The sequence below is a fragment of the Desmodus rotundus genome, chromosome 6 (assembly GCF_022682495.2).
Source record: "Desmodus rotundus isolate HL8 chromosome 6, HLdesRot8A.1, whole genome shotgun sequence".
Taxonomy (NCBI): Eukaryota; Metazoa; Chordata; class Mammalia; order Chiroptera; family Phyllostomidae; genus Desmodus; species Desmodus rotundus.
In genome coordinates, this window is record NC_071392.1 from 133,682,726 (window position 1) to 133,700,733 (window position 18,008).

Sequence of the window (18,008 nt, forward strand, 5' to 3'; positions counted from 1 at the left end):
GCTTTTTTTGCATCTATTGATATGATCATGTGACTTTTGTCTTTGCTGTTGTTTATGTGATGTATTATGTTTCTTGATTGGCGAATATTGTACCATCCTTGCATCCCTGGGATGAATCCCACTTGGTCACGGTGGATGATCTTTTTAATGTATTGCTGCATGTGGTTTGCCAATATTTTGTTGAGAATTTTTGTCTGTGTTCATCAGCGATATTGGCCTGAAGTTTTCTTTCTTCGTTGTGTCTTTATCTGGTTTTGGGATTAGGATGATGCTGGCTTCACAAAAAGAGTTTGGGAGTCACCCATCATTCTGGATTTTTTTGAATAGTCTATGAAGGATAGGGGTTAGCTCTTCCATAAATGCTTTGTAGTATTCTCTTGTGAAATCACCTGGTATGGAGCCTTTGTGTGTTGGCACTTTTATGATTACTCCTTCAATTTTTTCTGCTGTTATTGGTCTGTTCAGGTTTTCTGCTTCTTCATTCAGTTTTGGAAGATTATATTTTTCCTAAATGTGTCCATTTCACCTAGATTTTCACATATCTTGGCATACAGTTCTTCGTAGTAATTTCTTACAATCCTTTGTATTTCTGTGGTATCAGTTGTAATCTCTCCTCTTTCATTTCTAATTGTGTTTATTTGGATCCTCTCTCTTTTTTTCTTGATGAGACTACTTAAAGGTTTGTCGATTTTGTTTATCTTTTCAAAGAACCAACTCCTGGATTCACTGATCCTTAGAATTGTGCTTTCAGTCTCTATGTCATTTAACTCTTCTCTGATCTTGGTTATTTCCTTCCTTCTGCTTGCTCTGGGCTGTCTTTGTTGTTGTTCCTCCAGTTCTTGTAGGCGTAGGGTTAAGTTGTCTTTTTGAAATGTTTCTATCTTTTTAAGGTAGGCCTGTATTGCTATGAACTTCCCTCTCAGTACTGCCTTTGCTCTGTCTCATAGGTTTTGGGTTGGTGTGAGTTCATTTTTGTTTGTTTCCTGAAAGTTTTAGATTTCTTCCCTAATCTTGTTCTTGATCCATTCTTTGGTTAATAGCATGTTATTCAGTCTCCACGATTTTGAGTGTTTTGGGCTTTATACTTTGGCGTTGGTTTCTAGTTTCAGTCCCTTGTGGTCAGAGAAAATGCTTGATACGATTTCAAATTTCTTGAATTTGTTCAGGCTTGCTTTGTGTCCTATCATGTGGTCTATCTTTGAAAATGTTCCATATGCACGTGAAAAGAATGTGTATTTTGCTTCCTTGGGATGAAAAGCTCTATATATATCAGTTAAGTCCATTTTCTCTAGGGTATTCTTAAGTGACACAATATCCTTGTTGATATTTTGTTTGGAAGACCTGTCCATTTTTGACAGTGGTGTGTTAAAGTCCCTTACTATAATTGTGTTGCTGTCAATATCTTTCTTGAAGTCCTCCAAGATTTTCTTTATGTATTTGGGTGCTCCTATGTTGGGTGCATTTATATTTACAATGTTTATGTCTTCTTGGTGGATTCTTCCCTTGAGTATTATGAAGTGACCTTCTGGGTCTCTCTTTATAGCCCTTCTTTTGAAGTCTATTTTGTATGATATGAGTATTGCTATCCCTGCTTTTTTTTCCCATCCATTTGTTGGAAAATTTGTTTCCAGTCTTCACTTTCAGTCTGTGTAGGTCTTTTGTCCTGAGGTGGGTCTCTTGTAGGCAGCATATGTGTGGGTCAGGTTTTCTTATCCATTCAGCTATTCTATGTCTTTTGATTGGAGCATTTAACCGATTACGTTTAAGGCTATTATCGATAGGTAGTAATTCTTTGCCATTTTTTCCTACCTGTGTTCCTGTCTCTTTCTCTTTTCCTTCCTTTCCTTAAAGCAGTCCCTTAAACATCTCTTGTAGATATTGTTTGGTGGAGGTGTATTCTTCTAGACTTCTTTTGTCTGGGAAGCCCTTTATTTGGCCTTCTATCTTGATTGAGAGCCTTGCTGGGTAAAGTACCCTTGGTTGCAGACCTCTGGTTCTCATTACTTGGAATATTTTTTGCCAATCTGTTCTGTCTTGGAGCGTTTCCATTGAGAAGTTAGCTGCTAACCTTATTGGGGCTCCCTTGTATGTTACTTCCTGTTCCTCCCTTGCTGCCTTTAAGATCCTCTCTTTCCCTTGGAATTTTGCCATTTTAATTATGATGTGTCTTGCAGTGGGTCTGTTTGGGTTTCTCTTGATTGGGACTCTCTGTGATTCCTGGATTTGTTTGACTTTTTCTCTCTTCAGATTAGGAAAATTTTCCATCATTACTTTTTCAAACCCATTTTCAATCCCTTGTTCTTCTTCTTCTCCTTTTGGTATCCCTATTATACAGATATTATTATATTTCATGTTGTCCTGCATTTCCCTTAATCTCTCTTCATTCTTTCTGAGCCTCTTTTCTTTTTCTTGCTCCTTCTGGGTGTTTTTTTCTACTTCATCTTCCAGCTCGCTCATCCGATCCTCTGCTTCATCAGGTCTGCTGTTGATTCCTTCTACTGTGTTCTTCAATTCAGAAATTGTATTCTTCGTTTCCTCTTGGCCCTTGTTGATAGTTTCTATTTCCTTTTTCATGTTGATATAGTTTGTAGTGAGTTCATTGTAGTTTCCCTTTATTTTCTCGTAGTTCTTTGTGAGCTCAGTGAGCTTCCTGATCACCATTGCTTTGAACTCAGTATCTGATAGTTGACTTGCCTCTATTACATTTAGCATTCTTTCTGAGGCTTCCTCCTTTCCTTCCATTTGGGGATTGTTTCTTCGTCTTCCCATTGTTTGTGAGACTCTTCTTGAATTGATCTGTTCTGACTCCCTGGGTTTATTGTATGAACTTCTATGGCAGAATGCCAGTGGGATTCAGTGGTGCTGTCTCCTTAATCTCCTGTGCTCACTGGTCTTGAGCTGATTTTATGGGTCTAACAGGGTCTATCTCTGGTCTTTTGAGAGCTCTAGGTTTTATTGTCTCACCTGTGGGAAAAGGAAAAAGAAGAAGTAAAAATAAAAAGCGAACGTGAAGGAAGGAAAGAGGAATAAGAAAGGAAAAGAAGGAAGGAAAGAAGGAGGGAAGGGGAAAAGGAAGGGAGGAAGGAAAGCAAAAGGAATAAAAAAAGATCAGAGGAACAATAATTTGAAGGAATTTTTACAAAAATTAAAATAAAAAAATAAAAGAAGGCAGGAAGAAGGAATAAAAAAGTAAAGGAAGTATGGAAGAAAGTTTAAAGAAAGAAAGAAGGACAGAAAGGAAGAAGGAATTAAGGGGAAAGGAAATAAAAAGTCTTCTGCTGGCTTTAAACCAGTCAGATCAGTTCTGCTGGTCTTCCTGTGTGTGAAAAGGGAGTGGGTGGGTGGAAGGGTTGGTTTCACTTTTCTCCCTTCCTTAGCCACACCCTTTGCTGTTGTCCAGCCTCTAGTCCAGTTCCTCTGGGTCCTTCTGCTCCCCCCTAGGCCTTTAATCCACTAGTTGTGCTGTCCTTGAGGGGCACCAATTAGGGGCAACTGACACTCCACCTTCTTGCTGTTTGCTGTCTAAGATGCTAGGGGCTCTTGGTGCTCCTTCAGGGTAGTTCATCCCCCCACTGGGTCAAGTCTTTCCGGGGACTGCAGTCTCCCCTAACCCTGCAGCTCCCCTCTGCTGGGCATTGTGCCTTCATCCTAGAGAGCGAGTAGGCCATGCAGGGCTCTGTGCGCACAGGCTAGGCGAGAGATGTTCAGTCCTGGTGCTTCAGGTGTGGTCACTGGCAGGCAGCCAGGCGGTTGATCGGGTTGCGCACTGATCCTGGGCTTTAGGTCTATACGCCTGGGCAGCTGGGCCAGTGATCAGAGTGTGCACCCATCCGGGGTTTCAGGTGTGGGCCCCCAGGCCACTTATTGGGGTACGCACCCACCCAGGCGCTTTGGGCCTGTGTACCCAGGCAGCTGGGCTGCTTGCCCAGCGGGGGTTTCAGGTGTGGGCACCCAGTCCACTGATCTGGGTGTGCACCAACCAGGCTTCAGGTGTGTGCTGGGGCTGCTTATCCAGTGTTTACAGTCCAGGGGCTGAGGGGGTAGGGGCGCAAGAGGCCATGGCTGGTGTGGAGAGTTCTATCAACAGCTGCTGAATTCCAGTATTTTCCCTTTTCCTTTCGAAAAATTCCTCCTATTCAAGCCCCTCTGGTCCAAACAAGCACCTGGCCTCTCACACAGCCCAGCTTGGCTCTCTCCCAAGAATCCTGCAGCAGTCCCTGTGCCCAGGCTGGGGGCTTCAGCTGCCGTGGTCCCCACACTGGTCCCAGGGATCTTATTTTCCTTAAGCACTCTTCTTACCCTCTGATCTTTCAATGTCTTCTATCTTTAGTCTCCGTTCTTCATATATACTGGAATATTGTTGGCTGTTCGCTCTGTTCCCTAGATCAGCTAGGCGTTTCACTGGTGCCTGAGGGGAAGTGGACTCTGGTTCCCCCTATCTCACCTCCATCTTCCCCCTGAAATCTGATCTTTGGTTTAATTACCAAGTAGTGACAGCAGAAATAAACCACCAATGTTATGTGGTGGGGTCAGGGCACTGCTAGGTTTTGACTAGCTAAATGTCCTGTGACCCTTTGCTCCAAACATCATGTGGGGATGCACTTTACAACAGAGCAGGTTGGGGTAATCACTATTTATTGAATTGAAAGTGCTGAAGTTTTTGTGTTTAAGGTAGTTTGTGTTAGCTTTAAATATGAGACCATGTCCAGTTCACTGGATTATTCTGACCATACATAATGACCCCTCTGATGCACAGATTTCAAGTGTGTCATTCCTGCAAACTGTATTCATATGAATAAAGTAGAAAGAATTATGGTAGGAGTCCAAGCTGGTGTGACTCCTGGTCTACTGAGGCCCTTGCTTAAATAAGGTTTGCATAGTTTGGTAATTTTAAAACATGGCTGCAATTTTATTTACTCATCCCATCAAAAGATATGGAATCTAATTTACCATTCTATCGAATATAAACCAACCTTTATGATTCACTTCTAATGGATAATATTTGGCAGAAATGTCCCTGAGTGACTCCTGAGCTAGGTCATAAAAGGTACAGCTTCTACCTAGCTGGTTATAGCGTCAGAACTTATATACCACATTGCGAGAGCATGCAGAGAGGCCGTGTGGAGGTGTTCCAGCTGGCAGCTCTTCTGAGGTTCAGCCAAGAGCCAACATCAACCATCAGACATATGAGTGAGGAGGCTTTGGATGAATCTAACCCCCAGCCTTCAAGCTGCCCATTTAAACACCACAGAAAGCATGGATGAGCAACCCCTGCTGTATTAGTCTGGTAGGTGGTCATAACAAAGTACCATAGACTGGGGGGCTTAAACCACAGAAGTTTAATTTCTCACAGTTCCGGAGGTTGGAGGTCTAAGATTAAGGTGTCAACTGAGTACTGGTTCTTTCTGAAGGCTAGAAGAAAAGACCTGTATCAAGCCTTTCACCTTTGCCTGAGATGATTGTCCTCATCTTATAAGGACACCAGTCATATTGGATTAGGGCTTACCCTAATGAGTTTGTTTTAACTTAATCACCTTTGTAAAGACCCTATCCAAATATAGTCACTTTCTGAGGCACTTGGGTTACAACTTCAATATAAATTTATTTGGGGAACACTATTCAGCCTATATCACTTGCTAAGCCTGCCCAATCTGTAGACACATGAGCAAAATAAATGTGTTCATTGTCTTGAGCCACTCAGACTTGGAGAGGTTTGTAATGCAGTAGATAACCAGCTTACATAACGTAGATGAGTGACTTAGTTTCTGGTGACTGTCTCAGAATTTATTCAGCAAATTCCTTCTGATAGTAGGACCAACCATTTGGGAATTATGCTCAAAGGGCCAAAGAAAGACCACAGACAAACACTTGGAAGATAGTTTTAGGGACTACATGTTCACTGCTCTATTTGTTTTTCTGTTTTAATTTTGCTCTTGCAATAAGTGGGACCTACCAAGGCTATCTCCAGTTAAATGGCAAATTTTTGTAAGAATAAGCAGTGGAGGGATGCAGTCAAATAGAAATATAAGGCCAGAGATGGAAATAGTATTGGGCTTTATAGCCCAATGACTTTGAGACCTGTTCTGGAAGAAGGGAGGCATCAACAGATATAAAACAGCACTGAGAGCAGACTTTCCTGAGCACAGCCTGGTTGAAACCCTGGCTCCACCTGGTACTGGCTATGTCATCTTGGGAAAGGCACTTATTCTCTCCATTCTTCTACTTCCTTATCTGTTACAATGAGTAACACTAGTACTTATTAACATGATGTTGCAATCTAAGGTCATTTATATGATGAATTAACTATTTTTATCTTCATTATAGAGCTGTCCACGAGTGAGTTGCACTTGCACTTCTGACTATTCTTTCTTCAACAGGTTTCCTTGGTGACTCACTATTGCTACTTGCCCATTACTTAAGCTTGCACAATTGATTCATTCATTTATTCAACAAATGTTTACTGAGTACCTACTACATGCTAGGCACTGTTATTGGCCCTGAGGGTGCTGCATTGTATCAATCAGATAAATATCTCTGCCTCATTGACCTTAATTCTCTTGCTCTTTACAGTGAAAGTTCCACCTTATGACTTTCAGTTGCTGTTCCCACCATTTATGGGCACATTTTTCCTGCTTCTTCACTCATATCTTTGAAAGAGGCATTCTGACTGGCTCAGTTTGTCTTTTCAAATCAAGACACATGATGTTTCTAATTGACTTTCTGATTGGTTGCCTAAGATCTGGTGGCCACACTGATCCAACAAACTATATTTTAGAGCAGGGGATGAGCATGAGGTTGAGGACCTGGCCCAACAGTGATTGTGGGGCAATCACTCTGAAGGGCAACTCTGGGTAGAAGTCCTTGGAATAGTACATTAAAGATGAGGAAGACCACCATAGACCCCCACTGGAGCTTGCAGCACCCCAAGGCATCCTTTGGTCCTTTTCATATAACATAGGCTGAATGAGAGTGCAAAAATTCCAGGTTATGCATACAAACCAGGTTAGCTACAAAATCAGGCTTGGAACAAAGCCTATATTTATTAATTCATTCATTCATTCACTTGTGTGAAAATTGTTTTATTGCCATATATGCTACAGAGATGATATCACACTAGCTATTTTTTTGTTTCTTTTTCATATCCTAATTTCTTTAAAAATTTTTTTTTACTGTTGTTCAGTTACAGTTGTCCCCATTTCCCCCCCCCATTGCTTTCCCCTGCCCTGTCCAGTCCCCACTCCCAAAGACAATTTCCTCCCCATTGTCCTTGTCCATGGGTCTCTTGTACATGTTCCCTTCTTTCCCCCATTATCCCTCTCTCCCATCCCCCCTAATCACTGTTAGTTTGTTCTTTATTTCAATGTTTCTGGTTATATTTTGCTCACTTGTTTGTTTTATTAATTAGGTTCCACTTATAGGTGAGGTCATATGGTACTTGTCTTTCACCACCTGGTTTATTTCATTAATATATTCTCCAGTTCCATCCATATGGTTGCAAAGGATAGGAATTCCTTCTTTCTGTCTGCTGTGTAGTATTCCATTGTGTATATGTACCACAGTTTTTTGATCCACTCATTTAATGATGGGCACTTAGGTTGCTTCTAGCACTTGGCTATTGTAAATAATGCTGCTATGAACAGAGAGTGCATAGGTTCTTTTGAGTTGGTGTTTCAGGATTCTTAAGGTGTAATTCCAGCAATAGAATTGCTGGGTCAAAGGGCAGTTCCATTTTTAGTTTTCTGAGGAAAGTTCATGCTGTTTTCCACAGTGGCTTCACCAGTCTACATTCCCACCAACAGTGTACTAGGGTTCCCTTTTCTCCACAACCTCGCTAGCACTTGTTGTTTGTTGATTTGTTAATGCTGGCCACTCTGACTAGTGTGAAGTAGTATTTCATTGTGGTTTTCATTTGCATTTCTCTGATGGCTAGTGATGCTGAGCATCCTTTCATATGTCTCTGGGTCCTCTGTATGTCCTCCTTGGAGAAGTATCTGTTCAGGTCCTTTCTCATTTTTTTAATTGGATTGTTTGTCTTCCTGGAGTGGAATCATGTGAGTTCTTTATATATTTTGGAGATCAAACCCTTGTCTGAGGTATCATTGGCAAATCTATTTTCCCATATCATTTGTTTCCTTTTTATTTTGCTGATGTTTTCTTTAGCCATGCAGAAGCTTTTTATTTTGATGAGGTCCCATTTGTTTATTCTTTCCTTTATGTCCCATGCTCTAGGGGACATATCAATGAAAATATTGCTGCATGGGATATCTGAAATTTTCCTGCCTATGTTCTCCTCTAAGAATTTCATGGTGCCATGACTTATAGTTAAGTCTTTTATCCACTTTGAATTTATTTTTGTGTATGGTGTAAGTTGGTGGTCTAGTTTCATTTTTTGCATGTACCAGTCCAGTTCTCACAACACCACTTGTTGAAGAGACTATTTTTACTCCATTTTATGCTCTTGCCCCCTTGCCAAATATTAATTGACCATAGAAACATGGGTTCATTTCTGGGCTCTCTGTTCCATTGGTCTATGGGCCTGTTCTTATGCCAGTACCAGGCTGTTTTGATTACAGTGGCTTTAGAGTATAGTTTGATGTCAGGTATTGTGATCCTTCCTACTTTGTTCTTTTTTCTCAAAATTGTTGTGGTTGTTCAGCATTGTTTATGATTCCACATAAATTTTTGAAATATTCGCTTTCTATATCTGTGAAATATGTCATTGGTATTTTGATAGGGATTGCATTGTATCTATAAATTGCTCTGGGTAGTGTGGACATTTTGATGATGTTAATTCTTCAGATCCATGAGCATGGGACATACTTCCATTTATTTGTGCCTTTCTTAATTTATTTCTTCAATGTTGTGTAGTTTTCGGGTACAGGTCCTTCACATCCTTGGTTAGGTTTATTCCTAGGTACTTTATTTTTCTTCTTGCTATAATAAATGAAATATTTTCTAATTTTTGTTCCTATTATTTCATTGTTGGTGTACAACAATGCCTTTGTTTTCTGAATATTGACTCTGTATCCCACCATTTTGTCAATATTTAAAAAAAATTTATTATATTTTTCCATTACCATTTATTCCCCTTATACCCCCCCATAGTCACCACATTGTTGTTGCCAAAATATGGAAGCAGCCCAAGTATCCATTAGTAGATGAGTGACTAAAACAACTATGGGATATTTACACTATGGAATACTACTAAGCCATTAAAAAGAAGAAGATTTTACCCTTTGCGACAGTATGAATGAACCTGGAGAATGTTATGGTAAGTGAAATAAGCCAGTCAGAGACAGACAAATACCATATGATTTCAATCCTCTGTGGAATCTAGTGAACAAACTGAACTAACAAGGAAATTAGAGACAAACTCATAGATAGGGAGCAGATGACTGCTAAGGCTAGGAGTAGGTTAGGGGGTGGAGGAATTAAGCAAAAAGGAAAAAAAGACTCATGGATGTGGAGGCAAGGCTTTAAGATGGACATGTTGGCACCATCTGGGTGATTTCAGGTACCTCATCTGACAGAAATAGAAAGCATTCCTTCCTTTCCTCTTGGCACTCACCATTCCTATGCAAATCAGCAACTTCAGAGGGTGCTTTCTCTGGCTGCAAGGATATACTTAGTCCTTCAACAAACGACTAACAATAGTTGGTAGATACATATTCCAACTTCCTTGCCTCTTAGGTAGGACAACTCTGTGACGTGTTCCACATCCACTCCTACAGGTCTTCAGCAGGATTGAGCTCCAGTTGCCCACACATCTAACCTGCTCATTAATGCAAACATGTTGGTCTCATTTCTATTCTTCTCTGATTGTACTTTCTTGAGTCATCCCTCAAATAAATTGTTTGCACTCAAAACCTTGTTGGAGGGTCTGCTTCTTGGGACCAAAAACTACGACATGTTTCAACAAAAGCAAGTGGCGGGGCCATGTTAGTAAGACAGAAGAAAGAAGTCAAGGTGCAGTCAGAGGCCTTGATAGAGAGATACAGAGTTACAGACCACCTGTGTGGTGTCACTTAAATGATCAAGTGCAAGGGTAGTTATGCTGGTCTGGAACTACAGAGAAAAAAGCAGGCTGCTGATGGAGAAGGGCAGCCATTGTGAGAGGGACTACTTGTAAACCAGGTGCTCTGCTGCCATTCTTAAAATGTTTCATTCTTCCATTTTTAATCTCACTCATTATTGAATCATTAATAATGATTTATATGACACTGACTTTTTTCAGATATCTTGACTAACTCTTTGACAAGAGATTAATAGAGTGGGACTTCAGATGTCAAGTTTTTATGAGCAGAATGTCCAAGGCCATCTCTAGATGGGTATTCTTGGCTACATTCACCACACTCTCCAGAGACTAAAAAGTAATTGTTCAGCTGGGCAGAAACAGCCAAGCTGAATTAAATTGACCTGTATGATACAGAAAGTAGCACTGAGCTCATTTAAGTAAGGGGTCTTCGAAAGAAATCTGTTTTATTGTAGCTGATTGATGAAATTATTTTAAGGAAGTGATTAACAGTCTAATTATTTAAAATGCATTAATAATGTCAGCATCTAAAATTAAGACAGAGAGAATAACATGCTGGGTCTTAAATCAAATGTTAAGTGCATCTTTATTTCTTTCTGTTTTTCTTTTTCTTTTCACAACGTAAATTTGACTGCTTTCAAAAGCCAGTTCTTGTGCCTATGTTCTGAAAAGAGAGGAGATATTTCCATTTAGTAGAAAACCAGGGGCCTCACTTAATCCAGATAAACATATACCTAAAAGTACTTTATTCCAAATATAATTACTGCTCTGCAGGAAATCTAGTGTGATTCTCTTGATTTGATGGAGGGTTAAGCTTATCTTTAATTTCAGATAACTTTATTCTCACTCCTCAAGAAGAGTGTGGACACAGTAGGGAAAAGCAGTGTTCACAATAAGAAAAACTAGGACATGTTCTTTCCATGCAGGCTTCTGGCTGGAGTTCTTAACTCCAATAAGGAGTCTGAGCCTGTTCACCACTTATGCAGTGTATGAACAAGTGTGTGTTTAAAAACCCTCTGTATCCTGCATGACCTTCCCTTGGGCACATGTGGCTCCTAGAGCACCATAGTCATGGTTGGAGCAAAGCTGAAACCCTCCCCAGGAAAGGTCTCCTTTCACAGTCTTCTCCCAAAGTCAATGTTTGCTGTAAAGGCAGCAGTTTTTTTCCTCATCAAAAGGACCTTTATGTACTAACTCCCTCTGGCCTACTGTGCATGTAAATTACTCACCAGTGACATGGCCTCTGTTTATGACTTTGATCCTTTGCTTCCCCTGGATGCCACAGGACCTTAAGGCCAGTGAGTTTTTAGAGGGCCTTTGATCTCTGACTTACAAATGACATTTTGTGGTGGAACATTTGGGCCTCCTTTGTATCTACATGGTGGGTTGAAAGGGAGCAGAGTTTGGGGGTTCAGAGGTGTCCATTCCCAACCATCAAACCATCTTCAAGACAAAATGGGATGGGGACAGAGATAGGCACACTTTCCCCTGAACCAGCAATTGTTCACACACAATGATTAAAAGGGACTTACAAAAGGAAGGGCAGCATTCTGATGATTCAAAGAACTTGTTTCAGAGCAATCACACAGTCAAGGTCTCACGCTAGGGAGTTTTAGAATAAATAAATGTCATTTGAAAAGAAAACGATAGATGATAAGGGACAGACTCCCCCCCCCTAATTGTTTTATCCTTCTCAGAAGGTTTTCCTTGTAAATGGAATAAATGAGCTTTTCCTTGTAAAATGGAGTAAAATGTAGGGCACAGAGAAGGCTGGAAGGAAGGGGAAAATGTGTTTCTTACAGTTCTGACATGATTCCTCCCTGCAGGTTGTCATCAAACTATCAGTGACTGCTGGCTGCTGATTGTGTCTGGCATTGAATCTTCAGTGTTCACAGTTTAAAGACCAAGGACAGTGGATTCCTCTTTAGTGTGGCAGTCTAAACCACTTTGCATTAAATAGGAATAATAACCTTTTTAAAAAGAATATGTCAAAATAATTACATTTCTTGTTGCTTTTCTTCCACATCACCTGAGCAAGCACATCAGCCTCACTTGACTGGTTGAAAGGAGGACTTTTTTTTCAGTAAGGGCTATTCTAAGAGGACACGCACCTAACAGAAAAGAATGAACCTTCATTCTGTCATGGCTGACTGAGATTCTCAGCACGGCATGAGCTAATTCTACCAATATTTGGGTTTTGCTGGTGCCTCTTCTTTGTCAGTTGATTGAGGAGCAGGAATATTTACCACATAAATGTCCTGTAATGTGTGGGCTGTTGTCAATATTTCCACCATTCTCTTGCATTCCCTCTATTAATTACTTCTTCATTTTAATAGAAGATGATATCTTCTGAAATGTTAATTCCTACTGGAAAGCCAAACTTTAAAAAGGAATTTAGTTGTAACTCTGATGAAGATTTCACCATTGTGAAGAAGTGTTTTCAAATACATTTGAAATCTGTTTGTAGAATTTCAAAATAAAGCTTGTTAATGTTTTTCAACGGTACATTAAAAATTCAGCAGTGTTGTCCTCAGCATGGCATGCTTTGATGCAGGTTACCTGGCTGGCTTAGTTTAAAATTGATATTACGAGTGGCTTGAAGTACATTTCATCAAATGTTTATATGTAATGAGATATTTAGAGAACAGATTTTTTTTTATATCTTGGATGACCTGATGTATAAATCACCTCATCTCTGTAAGGCAGAGCAAACCATTTTAATATGGTAAAGTGGGAACACAGTGTTGGAAATTTTTGCATTTTCTGGTACGTCAAAAATAAGTAGCCTTGATGTCCCAGAAAGCAAAAATTGCTGAGCTGAGAAGAAAATAACTGATATACACACACTCACACATACTTTCAGCTTCTTCCATACTGCTTCCTGATGGGGAAGGAAAGAGAGATGTCCCCAGGACATGAGCAGAGTAAATGAATATGGTGAGTTAGTGATGCATTGGTGACTGTTATTTCTCCTTTCTCCTTCTGACCACTGTGGTTCCTGATTTTGGACAAGTTTCATTTAATCGTAGGTAGAGGTCTCCCAGATGTATGTTCTGTGTCTACTGCCCCAGACCCACATCATTCCTCTGCCATCCTGAGCAGCCTAATTATATTGGTCAGGGTGAGTGCTTCTAAGTTTGCTTGAACGCTCTGAACTATTGAACTATATTGAATATATCGAACTATATTGAATACATTGAACTATATAATTATAGTTGTCAGGGTGGGTGCTTCTAAGTTTGCTTGAACTCTCTGATAGGATTAACCAATTAAGACTTTGGTTCCTAAAAAGCTAAGTGTTTGCTTGGGACATTGAATTATACGCTGGGGAGGGGGCCCTAATATGAGAAAAATACCGTGATCCATGATCCCCACTCTCCTCCCAATTTCAAAAAATACCTCCAAGAGCCAGCCTCAGCAGGGTGAGCACATCTGAGTTATCCTCCAGTTTGCCTCATTTATTTCGGGGGAGGGTAAATGTGGCAGCCAGATGAGCATGACTGCTGTTGTTCTGGCAAGGCTGCTACAAGGGGCAGGCCTCTGAATCTCCACCATGGACTCAGAACCCAAGGGGCTGCTTTTACAGCCGCTGCAGCCGTGTACTCAGCGGGCAAAGCTTTGTGCTTTGGCCTCCTGGGAGGAGGCTGCAAACCTTCAGATCCCAGTGCACACTCGCTGGCTTTCCTCTGCCCACAAACTTCTCCTAATTAAGCCAGTTCCTCTAATTACGGGGCGTACCATCAAATATGTCTCCAGATGCTTCCGAATGCAGCCTGTGAGCCTGGTCAAAGCTGGAGAGGCTTCTGATCAGGGATGCTGGCCCTGCGGCACCCAGCACGGGCGAGTGGTCCCCTCTCGCCTGGATGCTCAGTCTCCAAGTACTGCTCAATCCGCCCGTATTCATTTGTTCTGTCGCCTGGTGAAAGCACAGAGCATAATTACTAAAGTTAAGAAAACATCCCTGTAATTAGCCAGGCAACTCTAAGCACAAGAAATGTAAATTAGTCACAGAATCATAAATTAGTTTGTGCATACATTACGTTCCTGGATGGCCCTTGGGGCCTGATGTTTGCAGTCTTTGGTCAGCAAACCCCTGTATCTCAATAAAGCATTCCTCCCCAGTGAGCATGGCAAAGGAAAGGGAGTTTTGCTTGGATTACAAATTTTTTAATTCTTTTGTCAACAGCGACCAGAATTAAACCTAACTTTGGGGCCAGGGAGAGGGAACCAAATACACAGTGACTTTTCTGTTGATTTATTTTCTTTGGTGGGCATCTATTAACCTAGGGCCATCAAGGTGTCTCCAAACAATGGCGCTCATCAATTGTATTGTTTCACTCATTAGGAACAGTAATTATAAGCTCTTCAAAATCACTCTGATTCTGAACTATTTTTGCAGTCACTCTTTCTCAGAAAAAGCCAGGAAATTGGACTCAGGCACATAACAAACAGCATTTGCATCAAAATAATATAGCTGGCAGCAGCAAGCCACAATCATATCATTCAGAAGGAAGGAACAGAATACAAATTAAAGGAAGAATGTAAATTTTTGCCATTAAGCTTCAATGACCATTTGCAATGGTGCAAGGCACAAAGGTTCTTGATGAGCGTCATCTACTTTGATTATTCATACTTGTATTTCTGCTTGAATTAAAACAGGAGTGCTAGAGCCTGTTACAGGAAAATATTTGAATTGATAGTGAACTCTCACCTTGCTGTGCATCCATTTACTTTTCAAATGAATAGCAGATAAGTTAGTGCATTTTCTAATCGGCCTGTTTTCCAGTGAGTGCTGTCATTACATACCAATTTCTTTAAGAAGTGCTTGCTAAGAAACATTAACTACTTAGAAATAAGGAGCTGTCTGTCATGGACTGCAGTCTACAGCTCACCAGCATTTCTGCTAGGACAGTGGAAGGCTCTGCGGTTCACATTTACCCAGACTGTTAATAGCTTCAGCCTTTTCCTTACTTCACAAGTGAGTCCTCAAGTATATAGGCAGGGCTCTCACCAAGTGCCATCTGTCCAGAACTAGGTAGAATCCTGCACAAGGCATAGCCCAAACTGGCTTATTATGGAGTAGCTATGTCATTCTGTGCAGGTGTCCTGGGTCCTCCTGCACTGTGATCCTAACTGCTGAGGCTGGGAAGCCAGAATGGATTCTGACCCAGACTTTGAACTCAAAGCTGGATGACGATACCATCAGGGTATCATTCTTTTCTGCACACAGATGCCACTGCTGGCAGGTGGAAAGTGTAGATTCTTAAGAGTTGTATGGGGACAGCTCATTTAAAAACTATATGCTCCAGTTTTGGGTAAATGCAAATAGACAGAAACAATTTCTCCCACCATGAGGAAGAACCAGAACATTGCTATGTTTCAAGAAGCAACTTAAAAGAAAAATATTTGTGCTTAATCGGGAAGAAAGGGAAAAAGTTGTTTTTATTCAGAGTCTCCATATGGCATCATAAAGAGCTTTTTCTGTTGAATGTTACTGGCCACACATTTGTTGAAATCTGTCGATTATTTTTTTATTTTGTTCAATTACAGTCGTCCCCATTTTCCCCCCATTACTGTCACCTGCCCTACCCATCCCCCACCTGCCATATTCAATCCTCCACCCACCAGCACTGTCTTTGTCCATGGGTCCTTTGTACAAGCTCCTTGATGACCCTTCCCCTTCTTTCTACCATTATTCCCCTCCCCCCACCCCTCTGGTTACTGTCAGTTTGTTCTTTATTTCAATGTTTCTGGTTATATTTTGCTCACTTGTTTGTTTTATTAATTAGGTTCCACTTATAAGTGTGATCATATGGTATTTGTCTTTCACCACCTAGCTTACTGCACTTAGCGTAATGCTCTCCAGATCCATCCATGCTGTCACAAAGGGCAGGAGCTCCTTCTTTCTCTCTGCTGCCTAGTATTCCATTGTGTAAATGTACCACAGTTTTTTGATCCACTCATTTATCACTTAGGGCACCTAGGCTGCTTCCAGCACTGCTATGGTAAATTGTGCTGCTATGAGCATTGGGGTGCATAGGTCCCTTTAAGTTGGTGTTTCAGGATTCTTAGGGTATAATCCCAGCAATGGAATTGCTGGGTCAAAAGGCAGTTCCATTTTTAGTTTTCTGAGGAAAGTTCATGCTGTTTTCCACAGTGGCTTCACCAGTCTACATTCCCACCAACAGTGTACTAGGGTTCCCTTTTCTCCACAACCTCGCTAGCCCTTGTTGTTTGTTGATTTGTTAATGCTGGCCACTCTGACTAGTGTGAAGTAGTATTTCATTGTGGTTTTCATTTGCATTTCTCTGATGGCTAGTGATGCTGAGCATCCTTTCATATGTCTCTGGGTCCTCTGTATGTCCTCCTTGGAGAAGTATCTGTTCAGGTCCTTTCTCATTTTTTTAATTGGATTGTTTGTCTTCCTGGAGTGGAATCATGTGAGTTCTTTATATATTTTGGAGATCAAACCCTTGTCTGAGGTATCATTGGCAAATCTATTTTCCCATATCATTTGTTTCCTTTTTATTTTGCTGATGTTTTCTTTAGCCATGCAGAATCTTTTTATTTTGATGAGGTCCCATTTGTTTATTCTTTCCTTTATGTCCCATGCTCTAGGGGACATATCAATGAAAATATTGCTGCATGGGATATCTGAAATTTTCCTGCCTATGTTCTCCTCTAGAAATTTTATGGTGTCATGACTTATATTTAAGTCTTTTACCCCTTATTCTTTCATCAAATCATTTTTAGGAGCAATCAGAGGGAAAACAGGGCATACCTAAGTGAGGGAAGCAGTGCTCACAAACACTGAATGACCTTGCTTCCAAATGAGTTTTTCAGGCTCCAGTTTGTTCATTGACAGAATAAGAAGCCCATTGATTTGTCACAAGTGATGAGCAAAGCATGTGAAGTGTGAATACTTCACACAGTCCCAGCCAAGGTAAACACAAAAAGGAAATGCCTAGCAAACTACTCTCCTCAGTGGAGAATGGTGGGTCCTAACTTCAGGTGAGGAAAGGGTCCTTATCAGGTTGGAATCCAAATATTACTCTTATTTTTGAAACAAAAAAAGAATATGTATTTTAATACCCAAATCAGTTACTCCAGTTACTGAATTAAAAGTCAAATGAAAATCTGGGGAAAGCTGAACATGAAAGGAGTAGTTGAATATGCATCATGACCACCTATGTTCAGGAAAGTTAGAAAACCCTTATGAAGTCACAGATATATTTTGACCAAATGTGCATATGTGTATGCACACACATGCAGATGAATATTGAAAAATGTATTCTCGTCCAATTAGCATACATTTTTAGAATCAGTGATGTATTTATAGAGGCTATAATATCCAAAACCACTCATTAAAATCTTTTTAACATATATATTCACCTTCACTTAGGCCTCAAAATCCTAACAACCTATTTATGAATTTATAATTTCAAGGCTTCAAGTAAATAATTTTATACAAATAAATGTAATCACTTCTCTTTATTCTATTGCTTCGAAAAGTTGGTCAGTTGAGAAACAATGTATAACTACGAGCACACTGAGGCAGACAGCAAATGGGCACAAACTCGTCCCTTATGACACCCACATTGCCCTTTGGCAGTGCACTTGGGAACAGAATCTGAGATATTGAAATATGGACATTGCTTTGATTGACTTGCTTTGGCCAATTAATATCAATAAATATTACCAAGCAGAGACTTGAAAAACACTGAGCACTCACCCTCTTGCTACACATGGAATTCTCTTGGACTGACAATCCTAGTCACCCCCTCCCAAGCACAGTTGATTGGTCCATCAAACAAGCAAGTGGCCTAATCAGACCAACTGGAATCTTATTCTGGAATTTTTCAGACTGGAGCTGAGGACAGATAGGTGGTTGGACCAGGAACCTCTTAGCAGCTGTGTTTCCTTCCAGTTTGACATTGAAAGAGACTGAGAGAACAAAGACCAACAGAGAATATGT